Below are 23,439 nucleotides of genomic sequence, written 5' to 3'. Positions count from 1 at the left end.
GGAAACTGATTTTGTTTTGGAAACCAGCGTTGCCTCCCACTCTTTGGAAACCAGCGTTGCCTTCCACTCTTTGGAAACTAGCATCTTCCCCCTTTCTTCTCCCTCTTTGCTAACTATTTTCCCCCTCTTTGCTAACTCTCTTCCCTCTTTGTCTGCTAACGCAACCTTCCCGAAACCTTCACGCGACCTTCACGAAACCCTTACGCGACCTTCACTAACCTTTCCTCTGACCTTCACGAAACCCTAACTCTCACTCCTCTATCCGCCATCGCTGCTTCCTGATAAGTGCCTAATTTCAGTAATATTTCATATTAAAATATAGGCACTTATGAGGATTTATTGCTAATTTACATATAAAATAATCTCTAATTTATGAATTTATACCTTTTTACATTTTTATGAGTTTTATTTGAATAAGAGTATTTTATTCCCAAATTTGATGTTAATTGCAGATTTCTAGGGAGGATTGAAGATTTGGAACAAAGGAGAATAATTTGAGCTAAAAAGAGAAAGCTGAAAGGTCCCAGAATGGAAAAAGATGCAAAGAGAGATTGGGCCTTTTTTATGTTTTATCATTTAGCCCATTAGCATGACACAGGAAGCAACCTAACCCTAGAAAACTAGCATAAATATAGCGCTAAAGGCTCAACCCTAGTGTGCCAGATTGAGAGAAAAACACCATAGAGTGAATTGTAACCCAATTGGGAGAATGGAAGGTGATAGAAGTATGCGTGGCTAATTCTACCCTTTGGGATTGGGAGTAATCTGCTCAAAATCTTATGTATTGAGGTGATATTTTATATATTAATATTTGATCCTGCCGGTTGACCTGAGTGTAAGAGCCTTGCCACGTCAAAGGTTTCTCCTTCTGGATCAGCTTTGCACCACGTTAGCTTCTGTCCTTCACACCTCAATTCTCTGCAAGAACCTGAAAAAGACAGAGTGGCGCCGCTGCTGCCGATCGCGCTCCGACGCTCAAGTCAGTGACGGAATCACCAAAAACTCAGAGAGAATATCAAACTCAAGGAACCGTGCAAGAATTCTCTCAGCGTACTCAAGTGTTCTGGAAAACGTACCTCAAAATCTGTTAAGAGTTCCTTATATACCTGAGCGTTTCTCTCTCCTGACGGTTACACCTCTGGACACGTGGCTCACATCCAACTGTACACGTGTCACCATCTGGATCCCTCTCCACTTGAGCGTCACTTCTACTCTTCAAGCTATTCGACCAAGTTACCCATGCGAGGAGTAACTACAGCTTCCTTGGAGCGCGACCCCTTAAGCGGTGAGTACGGGGTGTCACCATGCACACCTTCTCTGTGGTCTCGCCTGCCGCTACCACGATCTGCTTCACCTGCACATTGTGCATGTTCTGGTAAACTGTTCCCTTGCCTCGACCTCTGGCCAGGGAATGATCATCTGATAACCTCATCCTTCGTACTTGTACCCCTTGAAAGCCTTAAGCAAGCCTTCCTAATCTTTCGACGATGTCCCCCTTTAGGCGGTCTCTAACCACTTGATTGCCTAAACTTCACATACGGCGACTATGACCAAGCCTGGTGACCGCCGGTTATACATGCTAGAGATCAGAGAACGCCAACTCAACGATTGGCGACTACACAGACTTCCCGATGTACTTCCCTTCTGTCAGCCAGGTGTTCCGCTCAACACGCCTATATTATCGCTTGCTGCCACGTCATCACTTCCGACTACCTGATCGGTACACAAGCCCCCAGTCTTAAGTTGAGACTTGACCAACGAAAAGACTAAGAGGTCACGTCATCGTCGATCTACGTGGCACTGGTGCAGATTTCCGTACGTTCGTACCCTCTGCTTGTCTGACGCTCCACCAACCCCTTTTTCAATCGCACGACACGTGGCTTCATCAACGGTCGTCTTTAACGGTCGTTTGTGCTTCCTAAAACGTTCGAAAAACCCTTAAACCCTTTGCGCTTTCACTGTTCCATCATCTTTCTTCACTCTCAAGCATTCCAATCGTTTTCTCTGCGAACCACGAAGCTTTTCGTCTCTCTCAATCTCCAACTTTCTTCATCGTTCATCCGATCACAAAAAGGTACCCCTTTTACTCCTCGTATTGGTATTTGCTGCATTTTAATCGGTTTGCATCATCCATTAACTGTCCGAAGCATACGTTGTGGGCTGTTTTTTCCTTTTCTCCTTTTCTCGTAACCTAGGGCTTCGTCCTTCATAACGTTCATCCTAGCGAACCCTTATTCCTTCGTCCTCAATCGAGTCGTTCTCTGTTATCCTCATTTCATCCCTTTCTCTTTCCTTTGCAGTTCCTGCGATGGCTCACACGAAGTCCACCGCGAACCCTCCTCCTTCATCACGAAACCCTCCACCCCAAGCGCGTAGGGTTGCCCCTGGGGAAAATCCTCCACCAGCGCGCAACCCGTCACGAGCCTCTGGTGCTCCCCCTACTCAGGCTGAGAGGCCTACCTCTTCTCACGCCAACCCTACTCAGGCAACTCCACCAGTCGCCGGAGGAGCCCCCCTTCTTCCACAAGACTATAAAGAACTCTATCCCTGGGCCACCCCAACTTTGCTGAAAGAGACTTCCTCGATAACCACTGAGTTGGGCGTGCACCGACTGAGGAAAGGAGACCAATCCGACCTCTCATTCCACAAGGAGCACAATAGCAAAATGGTCGTGCTGCCCTGCTGCCCGGGTGAACCGATCTGTGCGGATGATAAGGGGAACAACGGCGAGTTGTTCTGCTTTTATCTATACTACCTTGTTCAAGAAAGTGAAGCTTAGACTTCCTTTTACCCGCTTTGAGAGAGAGCTACTGACCGAGCTCAACGTCGCCCCTGCCCAGCTCCATCCCAACAGTTGGGCGTTCGTGAGGGCGTTCCAAATTATCTGTGCACACTTGGGGCTACCGGCTTCAGTCGACGTCTTCCTTTTCTTGTTCGAGGCAAAGAATCCCGAAGATCGCCTCTGGGTCAGCTTGAACGGGATTGCTGGAAGGTCAATCCTCTCGATCTTCCAGCAATCTTACAAAGACTGGAAGGGAAAGCTCATTAAGGTGTGCAAAAATGATCAAGACCCCTCTCTGCTTGACGGCTTCCCCTTGTATTGGGTAAACAAGGGGAACAAAGACTCTAAAGAAAGCTTCGGGAGGCCAAGAAGTCCCGACAACATGGGGGAGCTAGACAAAGATCTTTGTCTCTTCTGGAAGAGTGTGGCTGCTGCCAACATTACCTTCCCCACCACATCAATAATTTCCTTCGAGTTCCTCGAGGACCAACTCGAAGCTCACCTAGGTTTGCTCCTACCTCAGCACCAAGTCTTTCACTTCGAGTCAACACTAACTTAGCGTCTTCACCACTCTATTTTAGCATCCCATTATTCTGTGTTGACCTTGATCTTTTCCTCCATGTACTACTTGTGTTACCTTTGCATGAATATACTTGTATCTTTTGCTTCTGTCTTGGTTGCTTATCTATCCCTTACCTTGTGCAGATAACATGTTGGGCAAAGGGAAACTGGCATTACTAAGGGCGATCGCCCGATCCCACAAGCTAGCGGCGGGCTCCCAAACTGTGCCTAACTCGGTGGTGGGGATCGCCGCCGCTCAAGGCAAAACCCCTCCCCGAGGTGCAACCTCTTCCGGGGTACTACCCGCCCCAGCCAGGAAGAAGCTAGTCCTGAGGAGACCCAAAAGGAAAACTCCTCAGGTGGTGCAAGAGGAAGAAGATGATGAAGAAACCACCGAGGATGGCCTCGTTACTAAGAGGACAAGGGTGGCCCCCTCTTCACCACCTGCAATCCAAACACCAACACCGCCTTCACCTTCAGCTCTAGTACAACCAGTCCAAGCGACGCCCTTAGCCGCCGCGCCCCCAGTGGTCGAGAGCAGCGACCCAAACTTCATAGAGAACCCTCCAAGCGCCTCCACGCCATTCGTATCTGCCGGAGAGGGTCCTCCTTCAACCACTTCTATCGCTGGGGCGACGTTAGGAAACGATGAGGGCGCTCAAGCCTCGCCCATTTTGATAACAGAATCTCTGACCTCACCACCACGCCAAGAAGCCCCCCTCGCCCTACAAACTCAAGAGGGTGGTGGTGAAAGTCAGCACCAAACTCCTCCAGCACCTCCAGCAACAACCTCAAGCCGCCCAACCTCCTTCAAAGAGATCTTGGGACCCTTCACAGCCCGACTGAAGATGATGGCGGAGGATCTTCCCTCTATTACATCAAAAGCTGTGAAGTACTCCCTCAAGAAGCTTCAAGAGGAGAACTCTGCGCTGAAGGAGGCAAATCTGATGACAAGAGCTGAGGCTGAAAAGCTCACGTGCAACCTGTTGATGGCTGAGTTGGAGCACTCAAGGCTGGAGGACGCCATGGATGCTGAGCTCAGGAGCACTCGCAAGGAAGCCTCTGACCTGCGCCAGAAACTGCATCTCCAAGTCCAAGAGAAGATCGACTTGGAAAGCAAGCTGGTCCCTTACAGGCTAAAGGTGGCAGACTTGGAGGCTGCGTAAAGGGCGGACGCGACCAAGGTGGAAAACCTTGAGAAAAGGTCAGCAGATCGGGAGGTTCTCCTTGGAAAGGTCGAAAAGGAAAGGGACGATGCTCTTGCTGAGCTCGCCAAAGCTCGAGAAGAGGCCATAAAGATTGTTGCGAAGTTGGCCCAGGCTCGGGACGAGGGCAAAAAGGCTGCTGAAGACCTTGCTCGAGCTCGCGAGGAAACCAAAGAGCTGAAGAAACAAGCACAAGAGCTCGAGCAGAGCACCGCCCAAGTCCTCACTGTCGGGTTCGACGCCGCTCTGGAGCAAGTTGCTTGCCAATACCCCGAGCTCGACCTTTCCATGGTGTCGATCTGCAACGAGGTGGTGGATGGGAAGATTGTACCCTCCGAAGACTAGCTGCCTTCCTCCATCACCTTGTTTTTGTAAAACCTTTAACTGTAATTTTTCTGCTTATGTACTCGCTTACATTTGTGTTCAAACTCGAATAGCCACTTTGTATAACTTTCAATGCTGAAAAGTTGTTTTCTAATATTTCTCTTTAAGTTCTTCTTACTCGCTGTGTGGTTAATCAACATAACCGGTGAAACTTGCTTAAACAAATTAACTCAACGATACTTCTGGCTTAACCATTCACTCACTGCTTTGAACTTGAGCAAACTGTTAATCTTATAACAATTTATCGAACTGTTAACTCAAAGTAAAACTTGAGCAACTATTAACTCTTAAGCGATGACATTTAATATAACTTGCAAACTTAAGGCAATAAACCTTAACATAAGTTGCTTACTAGGAAGCAGGTTCTAACTTAAACTAGTATCACAATACAGTTTACCTGATCTGCCCAGCCAAGTGAGCCCTTATTCCTGTCATCACCTGGAATTCTTCTGATCGTCGTAGGGTTCTGGCGATGTGAACTCTCTTGCCTTCATAACTTGACCATTGTTCCCTCATCTGGGAGGTAGAGGCGCCTTTCGGATCCTTCTCTACCTCCCTAAGTTTCAGAGCAATGAGCTGGATAGTGAGGTGTTCTCTTTGAACCTACCTTAGCTATCTTTTTAACTTCTTTCACCCTTCACGCCGTACCTGAACTCGTTCAAGACGAGAAGGATTTTATATGTCTTCGCACCGCCTACAAGCGTGGAAGCTTTCTCTGGTCTTACTAAGTCAATATTGATGTTTCACTTAAAGGGGGGAAGGCGTTTTCCTTCCCTCCCCGCCGTTTAAGGTCACGAACACCCCTGACCTTTCAGTTCATCTTGCCTGAACTCACTCTGAGGTGAGAAGGACTTTTTCTGGTGCCTCAACTTGCCCAGGGTGTACATCTCTTCCCCCCTGGATGCACTGAGGGCTTTTAATCTTGCCTCTATCTGCTTGTGCTGAGAGGTCTTTCAACCTGTTCTTGCCTGCACTCGCTCAAAGGCGAGGAGGACTTCTTCTTGCCTGCACTCGCTCAAAGTCGAGGAGGACTTTTTCTCTTTCTCGCCTGCACTCGCTCAAAGGCAAGGAGATCTTTTTCTCTTTCTCGCCTGCACTCGCTCAAAGGCGAGGAGGTGTTTTTCTTGCCTCAAGACGCACGAGAGCGTTGAGGTCTTTAATCATCACTGGTGCCTCCGATCGCCGAAAGACGATGAGGACTTTAAAACTTTAACTACTGCTGCCGATCGCCGAAAAACGATGGGGACTTTAAAACTTTTAACTGATGCCGCCAATGGGGACTTTAAACCTTTTAACTGACGCCGCCAATCGTCGAAAAACAATGGGGACTTTAAAACTTTTAACTAGAAAGCATGCAGTATAACTTTGGCTTAGATCACATACGAGTGATAAGGTCTGTTCCGGCCGGTTGACCTGGGTCGTCTTTATGTGTGGCTTGTTCTAACGAGCTAGGGCACCTTCGTTCTGCTTCGTCTGTGAGTTCCTGAAAAAGAAGAACAAAGGGGCGCCCTCGCGGCCGTTTGCACTCCGACGATCAAGTCATTTAGCGAGAAACACCAAAGTAACTAGAAACTGTGCAATGATCTCAATGACTGAAACTGTGTGGCTACACTGTGTTGCCCTAATTGCCTTGTGCTCACAGTTGGGTGTGCTGTCAAGAACAACTAGGGTTTAGTGCTCTGTATGACTATGAAAGCGTACCTTACTTGGGCTCTTCGTGCCCTTTATATAGGTGAAAAACTAGGGTTTACCTCTGCGTTGCTTGCTATTATCTAGGGTTCCTTGGAGAAGGTCCTTGCGCCGCTATCTTTAGGATCTTAGCGTATCCGGCCCATGGACTTCCCTTATCTGGAGTGCAATGTATATAACCTTATGACCACTTGGGCTCTAACTTGAGCGCTGTATCTCTCGCGCCATCATACTCCGTGGGTGCCCTAACTAATCACGCGTCATGCATGCAGCCTTCCCTGGATATCTTTATTGAGCACGTGGGCATTGCCACGTGCCCCTTTGACTCGATCATTTATTCTGTGCGGAGGGTCCCACAGTGCCGCCACCCAACTTTAGGGCGATGTCTTACCTTGGGGCGACGTCTACACTCGGCGACGTCTTACTTCTGCGAGATGGCGGTGACACATCTCGGCGATAACCGATTATTTATACTGCAGAACGCCGCTTCTACATATAGCGACTACGTTCAGTTCTTGACCACCTACCCTTCCCTTGTCCACGTCATCATATCCGATGACCCGGCCGGTACACAAGCCCCCCAGTCTTGAGCTGATAACTTGCTTTCAGCGAAAAGACTAAAGCTTGCCCCCTGCTGCCCTTGCGGCGTTTTGATGACGTGTCATCCCCCGACCGATTGACGTGACATTTCTGCATCACCGACGCAACATACCCTCAAGGACTCTGACGATGTGATATTCTATGAGTGAGACAGATGGCACTTTAATTCATACCTTTACCTCGCGACACGTGGCCCAATCATAAGGCGCTTGTTTTAACGTTTTTTACCGCTTCAACTGTGACACAAGAATCTTGAAAACCCCGCATCCCAACTTACTAACTCTACTTCTTTCGCATATTTCTTGCACTATTCATCTTCTTCCCAAGAACTCCTTGTTCCACGTTCTTTCTTTGCGACCTTTCCTTCTATTGCGTTACTGAACCCTTGCCTCCAGTTTCCTCACTGCCAGCTCATACTAAGATGTCCACCAACCCTTCTTCCTCCCGAGTGAGTTACAAGGATCTTTATCCCTGGGCTTCGAGTGAACTCCTTGACGAGTATTCTTGCTTACTTTCCACTAGGGCCCTGAGGGAACACGTGGGGGAAGCGTGTTCCTAGGACCATCGTGCCTTCGCAAAGAGGCACGATGATGACGTCGTCGTGCTCCCTTGTTCCATGGGGGAGCCGGTGTGCGAGGACGAACGATCCAATAACGGGGTCCCCTTTTTCTATTTTTACCAAGTAGTCTTTAAGTGCGTCGGCGTACGCCTTCCCTTTTCCGGGTTCGAGAGGGAGCTGTTAACGGAGATGAACACCGCTCCAGCCCAACTGTACCCTAATAGTTGGGCCTTCGTGAAGGCCTTTGACATTTTGTTTGGCTTCCTTGGATGTGCACCTTCCGTGGACATTTTTCTTCACTTCTTTCAGGTGAAGAGGCAGAGAAACAATCTTTGGGTAACTCTTAGCAATGTCCCTGGTGGGATTCTTTTGACTCCTTTTCAGCAAGCCTTCACAGGGTGGAAAGGCAGGTTCTTTAAGTTGTGCTGTTCCAGCTTGGTGCCCTCTGCTCTGGAAGGCTTTCCTTTGTACTGGACAAAGGACGCCAGAGCCTTGAAATCTAAGCCCCTTAAGAGGTTGTCTTCGGGGAATCAGGAAGCTTGCAAGATCCTGGCGGGTGTTGGAGGAGGTCTTGAAAGCCCACGCCGTTCATCTTAACGCTATGACTACTGAGTGTGTAGAGAAGCACCTTTACCAGATGATGAGCGAGGCTTTAAGGGACTCCTTGAACCAGTATGAATCCGAAACCGGTGCTGCGAAGGACCAAGTCCAACAACTTAAGCGTGATCTTACGATGCGGGGATTGGAGTTTTCGCGGTTAGAGAATATTCTGAAGGACAAGTTGCGGAGCGAACGTAAAAATAGCGCTGATGATGTGAATGTAACTACAAGAATACATGATTCTTTGACATTCTTAGGAGCAACTTGAGCTGGTCATAAATGGCACCTTACTTTAGAATTGGATCAATGTTCTAATTCAAGAACTCACCAAGACTTAGCACCAACCAAGACTCATATGGAAGTCCATATATTGTCAAATGGAATCAAAACACAAGAATGAAGAACAAGAATTGCAAGCTGGACAGAATTGAAATAATAAACTACTGCACCGAACAAAAACTAGAAGCAAAGTTGGAAAACAGAAATTCAAACGGTAGAAATGAAAAGAAACAACAAACAAAGCTAATCTACCGAATGGAATTGAAAGAACATGAAGGAAGAACACTTATAGAAGGAGTTTGCTGGATTTTGAGAATTGGAAGAACACTTCACGCCACTTGGTTCCTTGATCCAAGATAAGTGATGGAGTGCCGCCACTTGAAGCTTACCATAGCTCACAAGATAAGGCAAAGGAAGAAGAAGACTCAAGACTCACAATTTCTCTCCAAATTTGAGTATAGTCTCTCTACTATAAAATTCCAATCTGAATTGTGAAGGACCTAAGCCCTCCTTTTATAGGAGTAAGGGCTGGTCATTTACATAGCTTATTCCCTAAGCTACCCAAAAAACTCCTAAGATCACACCCCCCTTACTAAGCTCACTCCCCAAGCTTCTAGAATTTGCTAAACTAAAGCCTAAAGATGCTTTTACAAAAGAGGTGTCTCATGTTTCCCTCTAAGCACCTTTCTAAACATTATTCTATATTATTTACAATTTAAAAGAAACTATAAAGAGAGATATTTAATATGAAGCCTATTATTTAAGAGTTTGTAGACTTCTTTATCTTTAGGCTTGATCTTCTCTTTGACTTCTTTTAATTTGTGAAAAGACTAGAAGGAAGAACTTCAAATGTGTAGGTGAAAATCCTCTTCCTTCATTAATAAAATCCTCTCCTAGTGGATATCCATCAGTTGAGCTAGACAAAAAGCTCAACGTCAAGCTCTTAGAGGTCACCGAACTCGAGGGTAGACTCGTGCATCAGCAGGAGAAGATAGCGGACCTGGAGGAGATCCTTAAGGCTAAAAGGGCCTACGTGGATGAGCTCGAGGCCAAATCCATTGAGAGGGAGGACCTGCTGGGCAAAAGCGAAACCGCCAAGGATCTACAAGCCAAGGAACTGAGCGAGACTGCAGCAAAGCTTGCCCAGGCGCTTGAGGAGAACGGAAAACTGAAGAAACAAGTTGAAGAACTCGACCTCAGTGCTGCAAATGTTCTGACTTCCGGGTTTGGCGCGGCCTTGGAGCAGTTTGCTTGTGCTTATCCCGACTTGGACTTTTCTCAGTTCTCGATTTGCCATGAAGTGGTAGATGGAAAAATTGTACCTTCAGATTAACATTTCCCTTTGCTGCTTTGTTTTGAAACATTCCGAAAGACCTATATTCAACCCCTGTTTATGTGCAACGAAACTGTTTGTAATGACTCCATTTTTATTCGAACCGCTTTAACATATGCACATGGTTTCTCTTTTATCTGCTGTGCGATCACTTGATAACTTGGTGGGCTTTCACTTAACCCAATTAACTTAGCGCAAACTGATGCTTAATTTTCTGGAAATCAACTTATCTTAAACAAACGGTTAGTTAATAGCAATAACATTTGACACGAAATTACTTACTGAGCAGTAGGCGGGAGTCATTTTTAGTATCTGAAATCTCGCTTGCCTGATCTGCCAAGTGACATGTGTATTTCTAGGTCATCGCCTAAAACTAGGCTGGCCTGATTCTGCACTGAGGACTTTCGAACTTGCCTCAATTTGCTTAAGCAAAGAGGTCTTGTATTCTGTTCTTGCCTGAACTCACTCTAAGGTGAGAAGGACTTTATCTGGCCTGAACTCGCTCGACGGCGAGAAGGACTTTATCTTGCCTGAACTCGCTCGACGGCGAGAAGGACTTTATCTTGCCTGAACTCGCTCGACGGCGAGAAGGACTTTATCTTGCCTGAACTCGCTCGACGGAGAGAAGGACTTTATCTGGTACCGGGGCTAGCTATTCATACTTGAGGAGGGGGCGCCCTGAAGGAATCCCTTAACCCCTGCTCAAGGACTAGGCGCCCGGGTTTGAACTGTTATCTGGTACCGGGGCTAGCTATTCATACTTGAGGAGGGGGCGTCCCGAAGGAATCCCTTAACCCCTGCTCAAGGACTAGGTGCTCGGGTTTTAACTCATACTGGACATACCTGTTATCTTGCTCTGAACTCTCGCCTATACTCGTTCTTGGCGAGTAGGACTTCTTAATCTGTTCTCGCCTATACTCGCTCTAGGCGAGTAGGACTTTTTATTCTGTTCTCGCCTATACTCGTTCTAGGCGAGTAGGACTTAAAACTTAACTTTCACCTCCGATTGCCGGGTGGTGACAAGGATTTAAAAACTTTATACTTGTGCTTCCGATCGCCAGGAGGCGACGAGGACTTAAAACTTTATACTAGTGCCTATGATCGCCGCTCGGCGATGAGGACCTAAAGCTCATATTTCACCTCCAATCGCCAACTGGCGATGAGGGTTACAACTTAACTTGTGCCTCCAATCGCTAAGCAGCGATGAGGACTTATACCTTATCTTTCACCTCCGATCACTAACTGGCGATGAGGGTTTACAACTTTATACTAGTGTCTCTGATCGCCAAGCGGCGATGAGGACTTAAAAAACTTTATACTGAATGCATGCGATCTAAATCTGCCCTAAATTACACAAGGACGACAAAGTCTTTTCTTTGAAAACTTAAAATGACAATCATGCAAACTCAATAACTGGGAAACTTGATAGACTCGAACTTTCTTTATTGGGTGGCCTCATTAAAAAACCCTCCTTAGGGAAAAAGAGCGCCACCTTGAAAAACTGTTTTCACTTAACTGTTCAAGTTAACTGCTACTTACAATGCTTTAACTGTAATAAAACTTGAGATGGGTAGCGTTCCAAGTGCGAGGAATCGCCCCTCCTTCCAGCGTTTCCAAACGGTAGGCGCCGTTCCCGAGTGCTTCAGTTATTCTAAACGGTCCTGTCCATTTGGGTGACAATTTGTTCTGCATCTCATACAGGTGGGCCTTCCTCATCACGAGGTCGCCATCTCTGAATTGCCTTGGCCTCGCCCTAGAATTGTACTTGCGCTCAACTCTTCTCTTTATTGCTTCAGCCTTCACCCTTGCTTCCTCCCTGACCTCATCCAGCAAATCTAAGTTCATTCTCCTTTCTGCATTCGAGTCTTCCGCTACGAAGTTCTGGAATCTCGGTGAGCTTTCCTGGATCTCAACTGGGATCATTGCATCGCACCCGTACACCAAACTAAACGGGGTTTCGTGGGTTCCTGATTGCTCAGTGGTATGATATGCCCATGTTATACGGGGAACTTCCTCAGCCCAAGATCCTTTGGCCTTCTCCAACCTCCTCTTCAAACCTCTCAGTAAGACCCGATTAGCTGACTCCACCTGCCCATTCGTTTGTGGGTGCTCCATAGAAGCGAACACCTGTTGTGTTCCAATATCCTCGCACAGCTTCTTCAACAGGTGGCTTGCGAACTGAGTCCCGTTATCTGATACCAAATGCTTGGGCACGCCGAAACGACACACAATATTCTTCCATACGAAATTCTGAATCTTGTGCGCGATGATCTGGGCTACTGGTTCTGCTTCAATCCACTTCGTGAAGTATTCGATTGCCACTACCAAATACTTCATCTGCCTAATCGCCAACGGGAAGGGTCCCAGAATATCGATTCCCCATGTGTGGAAAGGCCAGGGGCTGTAGATTGACTTTAGCTCTTCCGAGGGCGCCTTGTGCCAATCGGCGTGCTGCTGGCACTGCTTGCAACGCTGGGCATATCTCTTGCAGTCTTCCCTCATTGTCGGCCAATAATAACCTGCACGGATAGTTCTCGTCGCCAAGGCTCGACCTCCGATGTGACTCCCACAAATCCCTTTATGGAGCTCGGCCATAATTCTCGTGCACTTCTCTCCATGCACACATACTAAAAGGCGGTGTGTGAACCCAAACCTGTACAACTCGCCATCGATGAGGGTGAACTTCCTGGAGTTCTTTTTTACCTTCCTAGCTTCCGTCGGGTCCATTGGGAGTACGCCATCCGCTATGTAGCGCTGGTAAGGCGTTATCCATGTGTCTGGCTCGTGGACAGCGCAAACTTGTGTCATCTTTGTCTCTCCCACTGGATGCGCTCTAACCCTTGGCGTCCTCAAGGTCTCCTGAGTTAAAGACTTATGACCCCTCGCCATCCCCTCCATTGACTTGCAAATTTGGAGAACTTGGTGGTCCGTCACGAACGCTCGAGGTGTCTTCAGGGTTTCTTGTATGACAGTCCTCTGCCTGCCCCCCTTGCCCGAACTGGCGAGCTTGGCTAGCAAATCAACTCGGGCGTTCTGCTCTCTTGGCACATGCACTACTTCGAACAAAACAAAAGACCTCCTCAACTCCTGCATATACTCCAGATAAGTTGCCATCTGCGGATCCTTAGCCTGGAACTCGCCAGTTACTTGGCCCGTGATCAACAATGAATCGCTCTTGGCCATCAGCACCCTTGCTCCCATCTCCTTTGCCAACAAGATACCAGCGATCAAAGCCTCAAATTCCGCTTGATTATTGCTGGCTTTAAAGGCAAACCTTAGGGACTGCTCTATCAACACGTCGTTGGGTCCTTCCAGAATAATCCCGGCCCCACTACCCAACTGGTTAGAGAACCCATCCACCGAGAGCACCCAACGAAAACCATCTCCGGCGTTCTGCACTGTTTCAGAAGATAGCTCGACCACGAAGTCAGCGAAGATTTGCCCCTTGATCGGTCCCCGGGGCTCATACTTGATGTCGAACTCCGACAACTCTACCGCCCATTTTACCATTCTCCCATCCACATCTGGTTTCTTCAGAGCCTTCTGGATAGGTAAGTCGGTCATCACCAACACTGTAAAACTCTGGAAGTAATGGCGCAACCTCCTTGCCGAAAACACCACTGCCAGTGCTGCTTTTTCCAAAGCCTAATATCTCACTTCTGGGCCCTGCAATACCTTGCTAGCAAAATAAACGGGTTTCCGAACTTGATCTTGATCCTGGAAGAGCACCGCACTCAGCGCCTTCTCGGTTACGGCGAAGTATAACCTGAGGGGCGCTCCCATTTGAGGTTTGCACAAAACCGGCGGGCTCGCCAAGTACTCCTTGAGCTTCACGAAAGCCTCTTCACACTCCTTCGTCCAGACAAACCTATTATTCCTTTTCAAGCACTGGAAATACGGGTGGCCCCTCTCTCCACTAGCAGACACAAATCGCGACAGGGCGGCCATCCGACCTGTAAGCTGTTGCACCTCCTTAACAGTAGCAGGGCTCCTCATCGCCATGATGGCCGCACACTTATCAGGGTTTGCTTCGATCCCTCTTTCGGTCAAGAGAAAACCTAAGAACTTTCCTGCTTCCACGCCAAAATGCACTTCTCAGGGTTCAGCTTCAGTTTATATTTGGCTATCGTAACGAACAGCTCCTCCAAATCAGCAATATGCTGGTTTTTTTCCAGGGATGTTACGACCATATCATCAACATAAGCTTGCACGTTCCTCCCAAGCATAGGTGCAAGCACTTTATCCATCAGCCTCTGGTACGTGGCCCCCGCATTCTTTAGCCCAAAAGGCATCACCTTGTAGCAATAGCACGACTTCTCCGTCATTAAGGCAGTTTTTTCTTCATCCATGGGGTGCATCTTAATTTGGTTGTACCCCGAGAATGCGTCTAAGAAACTTAACAACTTACACCCAGCTGCACTGTCCACCAGGGCGTCTATACTTGGCAAAGGATAGGAATCCTTTGGACAGGCTTTGTTCAGATCTGTGAAATCGACACACATTCGCCATTTCCCATTGCTCTTCTTTACCAATACAACATTGGCGAGCCATTCCGGATACTGTATCTCCTTGATATGGCCTGCCTCGAGGAGTTTCTACGTTTCATCTCTGATCGCCTGTCTCCTTTCTTCATTGAATTTCCTTCTTCTTTGTCGGACTGGCTTGACTTGAGGGTCCATTGCTAAACGATGACACAAGAAATCGGGGTCGATTCCCGGCATATCCGAGGCAGACCACGTGAATGCGTTCAGATGTCTGCCTATCACCTTGGCGATCTGTTCCTGCGTCTCGCCATCTAACATCTTTCCCAACTTAAAAGTTTTGCCGCCGATCTCCCTTTCGAGCCAATCTCCAACTGGTCGAGGCCTCTTCTCTCTAGCGAGCAATGCTCTCACAATGCTTGACTCCCTGGGGGCTTCCGGGCAGTTTTCCTCCTCCTCTATTCGAGCGTCGCTCTCAGACCTCGCCTCGACATCCTCCATGGTCACGTTGCCCTTGGTGGCTGCTTCTAACGCCACATCCATAACTACGTCGCCCTCGGCGGCCCTCTCTGACGCTGCATCCACAGCTCGTCGGTCTTTACGCTCAGTCCCCGCACCAGGAGGTGGTGTTGTGGTCACATGGCACACTGATCGCCTGTTCTTGAGGTTGTTTTCGTAGCATTTCTTCGCCTCCTCTTGGTCAGATCGGATGGTGACGATCACCCCTTCCATTGAAGGTAATTTGACCTTCATGTGCCTCGTGGAGGGTACAGCTCCTATCCTATTGAGTGTTGGCCTTCCTAATAGGATATTATATGTTGAAGGGGCGTTCACGACTAGGTATTTGATTTTCTCCGTACGCGAAGCAGCCCCATCTGTGAACGTTGTTCTTAACTCAATGTATCCCCTGACTTCGACTTGATCACCCGCAAAACCGTATAAGCAGCCCCCATATGGCCTCAGCTGGTCTGTAGATAGCTGTAGCCTTTCGAAGGTCGGCCAGAACATCACATCTGCCGAGCTTCCTTGATCGACTAAGACCCGATGTACCGTCCTCCTTGCCGTGACGAGCGAGACCACAATGGGATCGTTGTCGTGCGGCACAACATCCCTGAGGTCTTCCTTAGTGAACGTGATGTCCACATTGGGCGAATGGTCCTAAAAAACTTCCACTGACATCACGGTCCTCGCATACCTTTTACGTTGTGACGCAGTACACCCGCCACCCGAGAATCCACCAGCTATGGTGTGGATTTCACCGAGAACGGGTGCCTCGTGCTGCTGTCCCTCACTGCCCTCCGGTTGCGAGCCTGATGATCGTCCCGCCTGCTTCTCCATCAAGTAATCCTTCAGGAAACCATTCTTCACGAGCTCATCCAACTAATAGCCAAGCGCCAAACAGTTGTTAATATGGTGCCCGAATGGTTCGTGGAATTCACACCATGACTCCTTGCGAGGTCCCAGCACCCTGTCAGCTTTAATCGGTGGCCTCAACCTGTCGGCTATGCTGGGTACCGCAATCAGATCTTTGAGTTCCATCACAAAGTTGTGCCTCGGGGGCTTGCTTGCTTCCCTTCCTTCCTCTACTCGACCCTTAGGTTGGGTCCTCCGTGGCTCGTAAGCGCGCTTCCTGTCAAAGTGTTTTCTCTCCGTGACGGCTTGGTGAACCCGAACGGGTTGCGTGCGTATCTGTGCCTTGGGACGCGCTGGCGCAGTGGTCGCGCATTTCTCGTACGTTTCACCTTCCGAGGCAATATGCTCTACCGCCTGTCGCCTTATCTCGGCGAAGGTTTTTGGGCGACTGCGATTAAGCGTTTTACTGAAAGACCTGGGACGCACCCCCTTCCTGAACGCGTACACAATCATGGGTTCCTCCTTGGTACCTACTTTCACTACCTGTGCCCCGAAGCGACTTATGTATTCTTTTAGGGTTTCGCCTTGGAACTGCTTGACATCGAAAAGATCGTACGAGACTGGGGCGGGAGTTCTGTTGGTCAGATATTGTTCTCTAAATAGCTGTGAAAGTTGGGCGAAAGACGTGATGTGGCCCTCTGGGAGGCTGATGAACCAATCCATGGCCATCCCTATTAAGGTGCTCATAAAAAGCTTGCACCTAACAGCGTCTGAACCGCCTACCAGCAACATCTGTGTGTGGAATGTTGTGAGGTGTGCTTCAGGATCCTCCATTCCCGTGAAGGTCGCTTTGGGTCCTGTGAACGTATTGGGAATTGCTGTCTCCAAGATTGCCTGCGAAAATGGCGTTGTGAATTCCCTGGGTGGGGATGTAGCCTCCGGCTCGTCTCTGCCACGCTATTTATGGCGTAACTCCTCATTGGTGCGGTGGAGTTCCTCGCTTCTTGCTTGAGAGGCTGTCAGGTCCGCCTGCATGCGCTCCTGTTCTACTTTTGAGGCTGCCACTGCATCTTGCAGCCCGTGCACCAAGCCCATGAGTTGCTGTAGGGTCATCTCTTCACTCCTAGCGCGTGCTGGTCGGGTGGTCATGGCTCTCTGGGGATCCTCTCGACTTATCTGAGTGTTGGAATCTGGAACTGAAAGCCTGTGTGGTGGAACCGATGTTTATATCGGCCCCACGGTGGGCGCCAGATGTTCCGGCCGGTTGACCTGGGTCGTCTTTATGCGTGGCTTGTTCTAACGAGCTAGGGCACCTTTGTTCTGCTTCGTTTGTGAGTTCCTGAAAAAGAAGAACAAAGGGGCGCCCTCGCGGCCGTTTGCACTCCGACGATCAAGTCAGCTAGCGAGAAACACCAAAGTAACTAGAAATTGTGCAATGATCTCAATGACTGAAACTGTGTGGCTACACTGTGTTGCCCTAATTGCCTTGTGCTCACAGTTGGGTGTGCTGTCAAGAACAACTAGGGTTTAGTGCTCTGTATGACTATGAAAGCGTACCTTACTAGGGCTCTTCGTGCCCTTTATATAGGTGAAAAACTAGGGTTTACCTCTGCGTTGCTTGCTATTATCTAGGGTTTCTTGGAGAAGGTTCTTGCGCCGCTATCTTTAGGATCTTAGCGCATCCGGCCCATGGACTTCCCTTATCTGGAGTGCAATGTATAACCTTATGACCACTTGGGCTCTAACTTGAGTGTTGTATCTCTCGCGCCATCATACTCCGTGGGTGCCCTAACTAATCACACGTCATGCATGCAGCCTTCCCTGGATATCTTTAATGAGCACGTGGGCATTGCCACGTGCCCCTTTGACTCGATCATTTATTCTGTGCGGAGGGTCCCACAGTGCCGCCACCCAACTTTAGGGCGATGTCTTACCTTGGGGCGACGTCTACACTCGGCGACGTCTTACTCGGCAACGTCTTACTTCTGCGAGATGGCGGTTACACATCTCGGCGATAACCGATTATTTATACTGCAGAACGCCGCTTCTACATACGGCGACTACGTTCACTTCTTGACCACCTACCCTTCCCTTGTCCACGTCATCATATTCGATGACCCGGCCGGTACAAGGTCTTTTTTCTAAAACTTTCGAAACAACAAGCATGCAATCTCAGAAACTTTAAACTTTGAAAACTCTTCTTTATTGGGTGGCCTCATTAAAAACCCTCCTTAGGGAAAAAAGAGTGCCCCCTTCAAACTGTTTCAACAGAAAGCTTGTAAATCTCTTCATGTTCGTTTTTACTTACAAAGCTTTAACTGTAATATAACTTTAGGTGTGTGGCATTCCAGGTGCGAGGAATCGCCCCTCCTTCTAACGTCTCTAAGCGGTAGGCGCCGTTCCCGAGCACCTCGGTTATTCTGAACGGTCCCGTCCACTTAGGCGATAACTTATTCTCCATCTCGTACTGATGGGCCTTCCTCATCACCAGGTCGCCTTCTCTAAATTGCCTCGGCATCACCTTAGAGTTATACCTTCGCTCAATCCTCCTTTTTACTACCTCGGCCTTTACTCTTGCCTCCTCCCTGACCTCATCCAGATTCAATCTTCTCTCTTCGTTCGAGTCTTCCGCCACAAAGTTCTGGAATCTCGGCGAGCTTTCCTGGATTTCAACTGGAATCATCGCATCACATCCGTAGACCAAGCTAAATGGGGTCTCGTGGGTTCCTGACTGTTCAGTGGTATGGTACGCCCAAACTATGCGGGGTACCTCTTCAGCCCACGATCCCTTAGCTTTCTCCAGTCTCCTCTTTAAACCTCTCAGCAACACCTGATTGGCAGACTCTACTTGGCCATTTGTCTGTGGGTGCTCGACGGATGCAAACACCTGCTGTATTCCCACCTCTTCGCATAGCTTCTTTAACAGGTGACTTGCAAACTGAGTTCCATTGTCCGACACCTGGCGCTTAGGCACACCAAACTGGCACACGAGATTCTTCCACACAAACCCTTCGATCTTATGTGCGGTGATCTGGGCTATTGGCTCCGCTTCGATCCACTTGGTGAAGTATTCAATCGCCACCACCAAGTACTTCATCTGCCTGACCGCCAATGGGAAAGGTCCCAGAATGTCAATTCCCCAAGTATGAAACGACCACGGGCTGTAAATTGACTTTAGCTCTTCTGGAGGTGCCTTGTGCCAATCGGCGTGCTGCTGACATTGCTTGCAACATTGTGCATACTTTTTGCAGTCCTCCCTCATCGTTGGCCAATAATAACCTGCACGGAGAGTTCTTGTAGCCAGAGCTCGACCCCCGACGTGACTCCCACATATACCTTCATGGAGCTTGGTCATAATTCTAGTGCATTTTTCTCCGTGCACACATTCTAGGAGTGGGTGTGTAAACCCAAACCTGTACAGCTCGCCGTCGATCATGGTGAACTTGTTGGAGATCTTCTTTATCTTCCTAGCCTCCATCGGATCCAGCGGGAGAACGCCATCTGCCAGGCAGCGCTGGTATTGCGCTATCCATGTGTCTGGCTTATGCGTAGCGCAGACCTGCGCCATGTTCACCTTCTCCCCTCGACATGCTCTTATTCTCGGCGATCTCAAGGTCTCCTGGGTCAAGGACCTGTGACTCCTCGCCGCTTTCTCCGTCGACTTGCTTATCTGGAGGACCTGGTGGTCTGCCACAAACGCCCTGGGCGTCTTCAGAGTTTCTTGAATAACTGTCCTCTGCCTACCCCCCTTGCCCGAACTGGCGAGCTTGGCTAGCAAGTCAGCTCGGGCATTTTTCTCTCTCGGTACATGCACCACCTCAAACGAGGCAAAGGAACCCTTCAACTCCTGCACATACTCCAAGTAAGCCGCCATTTGTGGATCCTTGGCCTGGAACTCGCCTGTTACTTGTCCAGTGACCAACAATGAGTCAATCTTAGCCATCAACACCCTAGCCCCCATCTCCTTAGCCAACAAGATGCCTGCGATCAACGCTTCATACTCTGCTTGATTGTTGCTGGCTTTAAAAGAAAATCTCAAGGACTGTTCTATCAGCACGCCGTTGGGCCCTTCTAGAATGACTCCAGCACCGCTACCCTGCTGGTTAGACGATCCGTCCACCGAAAGTACCCAACGAAAATCGTTCCCCTCAACTCGTGCTGCTTCCGACGAGAGCTCTACCACGAAATCAGTGAAAATCTACCCCTTGATCGGTCCTCGGGGCTCGTACTTGAGTCGAACTCCGACAGCTCCACCGCCCACTTCACCATTCTCCCAGCTACATCGGGCTTCTTCAAAACTTTCTGGATAGGCAAGTCGGTCATCACTGGCACTGTAAAACTGTGAAAATAGTGGCGCAACCTCCTCGCCGAAAATACGACCGCCAGTGCAGCTTTCTCCAAGGCCTGATACCTGACTTCTGGGCCTTGCAACACCTTGCTGACGGAGTAAATAGGTTTCTGAGCCTGGTCTTGATCTTGGGCGAGCACCGCACTCACCGTCCTCTCAGTTACAGCAAAATACAACCTGAGAGGGGTTCCCACCAAAGTTTTGCACAAAACCGACTGGCTCGCCAGATATTCTTTAAGCTTCACGAAAGCTTCTTCGCATTCCTTCGACCAGACAAACTTATTGTTTCGCCTCAAGCATTGGAAATACGGATGGCCTTTCTCTCCACTAGCTGATACGAAACGAGACAGGGCGGCCATCCGACCTGTAAGCTGTTGCACTTCCTTCACGGTAGTCGGGCTCCTCATCGCCAAAATGGCAGCACAGTTATCAGGATTTGCCTTTATTCCTCTTTCAGTTAAGAGGAAGCCCAAGAACTTCCCCGCCTCCACTCCGAAAATGCACTTCTTGGGGTTTAGCTTTAATCTGAACTTGGCGATCGTGGTAAACAGCTCCTCCAGATCTGAGACGTGCTTGCTTTTCTCTAACGAGGTCACGACCATATCATCTACGTACGCTTGCACATTTCTCCCCAGCATCGGTGCAAGTACCTTATCCATCAACCTTTGGTACGTGGCCCCCGCGTTTTTCAGCCCGAAGGGCATCACCTTGTAGCAGTAGCACGACCTCTCAGTCATGAAGGCGGTCTTTTCCTCATCCATGGGATGCATCTTGATCTGGTTGTACCCTGAGAAGGCGTCTAGAAAACTCAGCAACTTGCACCCTGCTGCGCTGTCGACCAGGGCATCTATGCTTGGCAAAGGGTATGAATCCTTTGGACAAGCCTTGTTCAGGTCTGCGAAGTCGACGCACATGCGCCACTTCCCGTTGCTCTTCTTTACCAGCACGACGTTAGCTAACCATTCAGGGTACTGGACCTCCCTGATATGGCCTGCGGCGAGGAGCTTTTGCGTTTCATCCCTAATCGCCTGTCTCCTCTTCTCATTAAACTTCCTTCTTCTCTGTCGCACTGGTCTTACCTGTGTGTCCATTGCGAAATGGTGACACAAGAAATCAGGGTCGATTCTCGGCATGTCTGAAGTAGACCATGCAAAAGCATCCAGATGTCGTTCTATCACCTTGGCGATCTGGTCTTGGAGCTCACCTTCCAAAGATCTTCCCAACTTGAAGACCTTGCCCCCGATCTCCCTCTCGAGCCACTCCTCGACGGGTTTGGGCCTGGTTTCCCTGGCGATCACCGCCCTGGCAATTCCCGACTCCCTAGCCTCCTCTGGGCGGTTTCTCGCTTCTTCTTCCCGTCCGGTGCTCTTTCCCTCAACCTCAGCGTCTATCATGGTGACATCGCCTCCGGCGGTCACTTCCATCGCCGCATCAACAACTCGCCATTCTGTTGGCCTGGGCTTCACACCGGGAGGCGACGTCGTGGTGATGTAGCTCACCGACCTCTTATTCTTGAGGCTGTTTTCGTAGCACTTCTTTGCCTCCTTTTGGTCGGATCTTATGGTGATCACCACCCCCTGCATCGATGGCAACTTGACCTTCATGTGCCTGGTTGAGGGCACAACTCCTATTCTGTTGAGGGTCGGCCTTCCCAACAGAATCTTATACGCCGAGGGGGCATTCACGACGAGGTACTTGATCTTCTCCGTCCTCGAGGCCACCTCATCCGTGAACGTTGTTCTCAGCTCAATGTACCCCCTAACCTCCACCTGATCGCCAGTGAACCCATATAAGCATCCTCCATAGGGTCTTAGCTGGTCAAGGGTTTGTTGCAACTTGGTGAAAGTCAGCCAGAACATTACATCTGCCGAGCTTCCTTGGTCCACGAGTACCCAGTGGACCTTCCTTCCCGCCGTGACTAGCGAGACAACTATGGGATCGTTTTCATGAGGTACAACGTCCCTGAGATCCTCCTTTGTGAACGTAATGTCCACATCTGGCGAGTGATCTTCAAACACATCTACTGCCATCACAGACCTTGCATATTTCTTCCGCTGTGATGCAGTGCACCCACCACCTGAGAAACCTCCGGCGATGGTGTGGATCTCGCCATGAGTGGGCATCTCATGCTGTTGACCCTCACTATTCGCCGGTTGAGAGCTCGACGCACCCCCCGCCCTCTTGTCCAGCAGGTAATCATTCAAGAAGCCACTCCTGACCAAGTCGTCGAGCTGGTAACCCAGGGCCAAACACGAGTCAAGGGTGTGACCAAAGCTCTGGTGGAATTCACACCATACGTTTGGTTTCGGCCCTAACACCTTGTCGCCAACTTTCTTAGGCGCCTTAAGCCTGGCTGCTATGTTGGGAATGGTGATCAGATCCGCCAACCCCATGACAAACTTGTACCTTGGTGGGCGATTGAACTCCCTGGGGCGCCCTGGGCCCCTTCCCTTGTTTTTCTTTGGATCATAAGGATGGCGAGTCCTTTGATCCTTCTTAGCTGCCGCCGTCTCCAGCACCCTCTGCGGCTGGATTCTACCTTGGGCCCGCGGCCTAGCAGGAACCACACTCCCTCTCTTTTCGGCGACCTCGCTCTCGTCGGCGATGTGGGCCACAGCAAGTCGCCTAACTTCAGCAAACGTGGCGGGGTGGGCCCTAATCAGCGCCTCACAGAAAGGTCCAGGCAGTACACCCTTCTTGAAGGCATACACCAACATCTCCTCGTCTTTGGCAGGCGAGCGAACCATCTGTGCTCCAAAACGATTCAGATAGTCCCTGAGGGACTCTCCCTGATACTGCCTTACGTCGAACAAGTCGTAAGACACCCTCGGTGGCGCCTTGTTCACAATGTACTGATCGACGAAAAGCTTCGAAAACTGCTGGAAATTGGTTATGTGACCTGTAGGCAGGCTAACGAACCATTCCAACGTTGTTCCCTGGAGCGTGCTCACAAACATCTTGCAATAGACAGCATCTGAGCCTCCCGACAGCATCATCTGTGTGTGGAACGTGGTGAGATGTGCTTCAGGATCCTCCACGCCGGTGAAAGAAGCTTTCACAGGTACTACGCTCGTAGGGATCGGCGTGTCCATGATCGCCTGAGCGAATGGCATCGGAAAAACGTGCGGTGGCGATGACAGTACAACTTCCTCCACCGTTGCGCGTCCTCTCTGCTCGTGAAGAGCTTGGCGCAATTCCTCAGTGACCTTGCTGAGCTCTTCATTTCTGGCCTGAGAGACGACCAGGTCTTCATGCATCTTCACTT

The sequence above is a fragment of the Phaseolus vulgaris genome, chromosome 11 (assembly GCF_051622355.1).
Source record: "Phaseolus vulgaris cultivar YP4 chromosome 11, ASM5162235v1, whole genome shotgun sequence".
Taxonomy (NCBI): domain Eukaryota; kingdom Viridiplantae; phylum Streptophyta; class Magnoliopsida; order Fabales; family Fabaceae; genus Phaseolus; species Phaseolus vulgaris.
Note: the sequence above shows the minus strand (reverse complement) of the source record.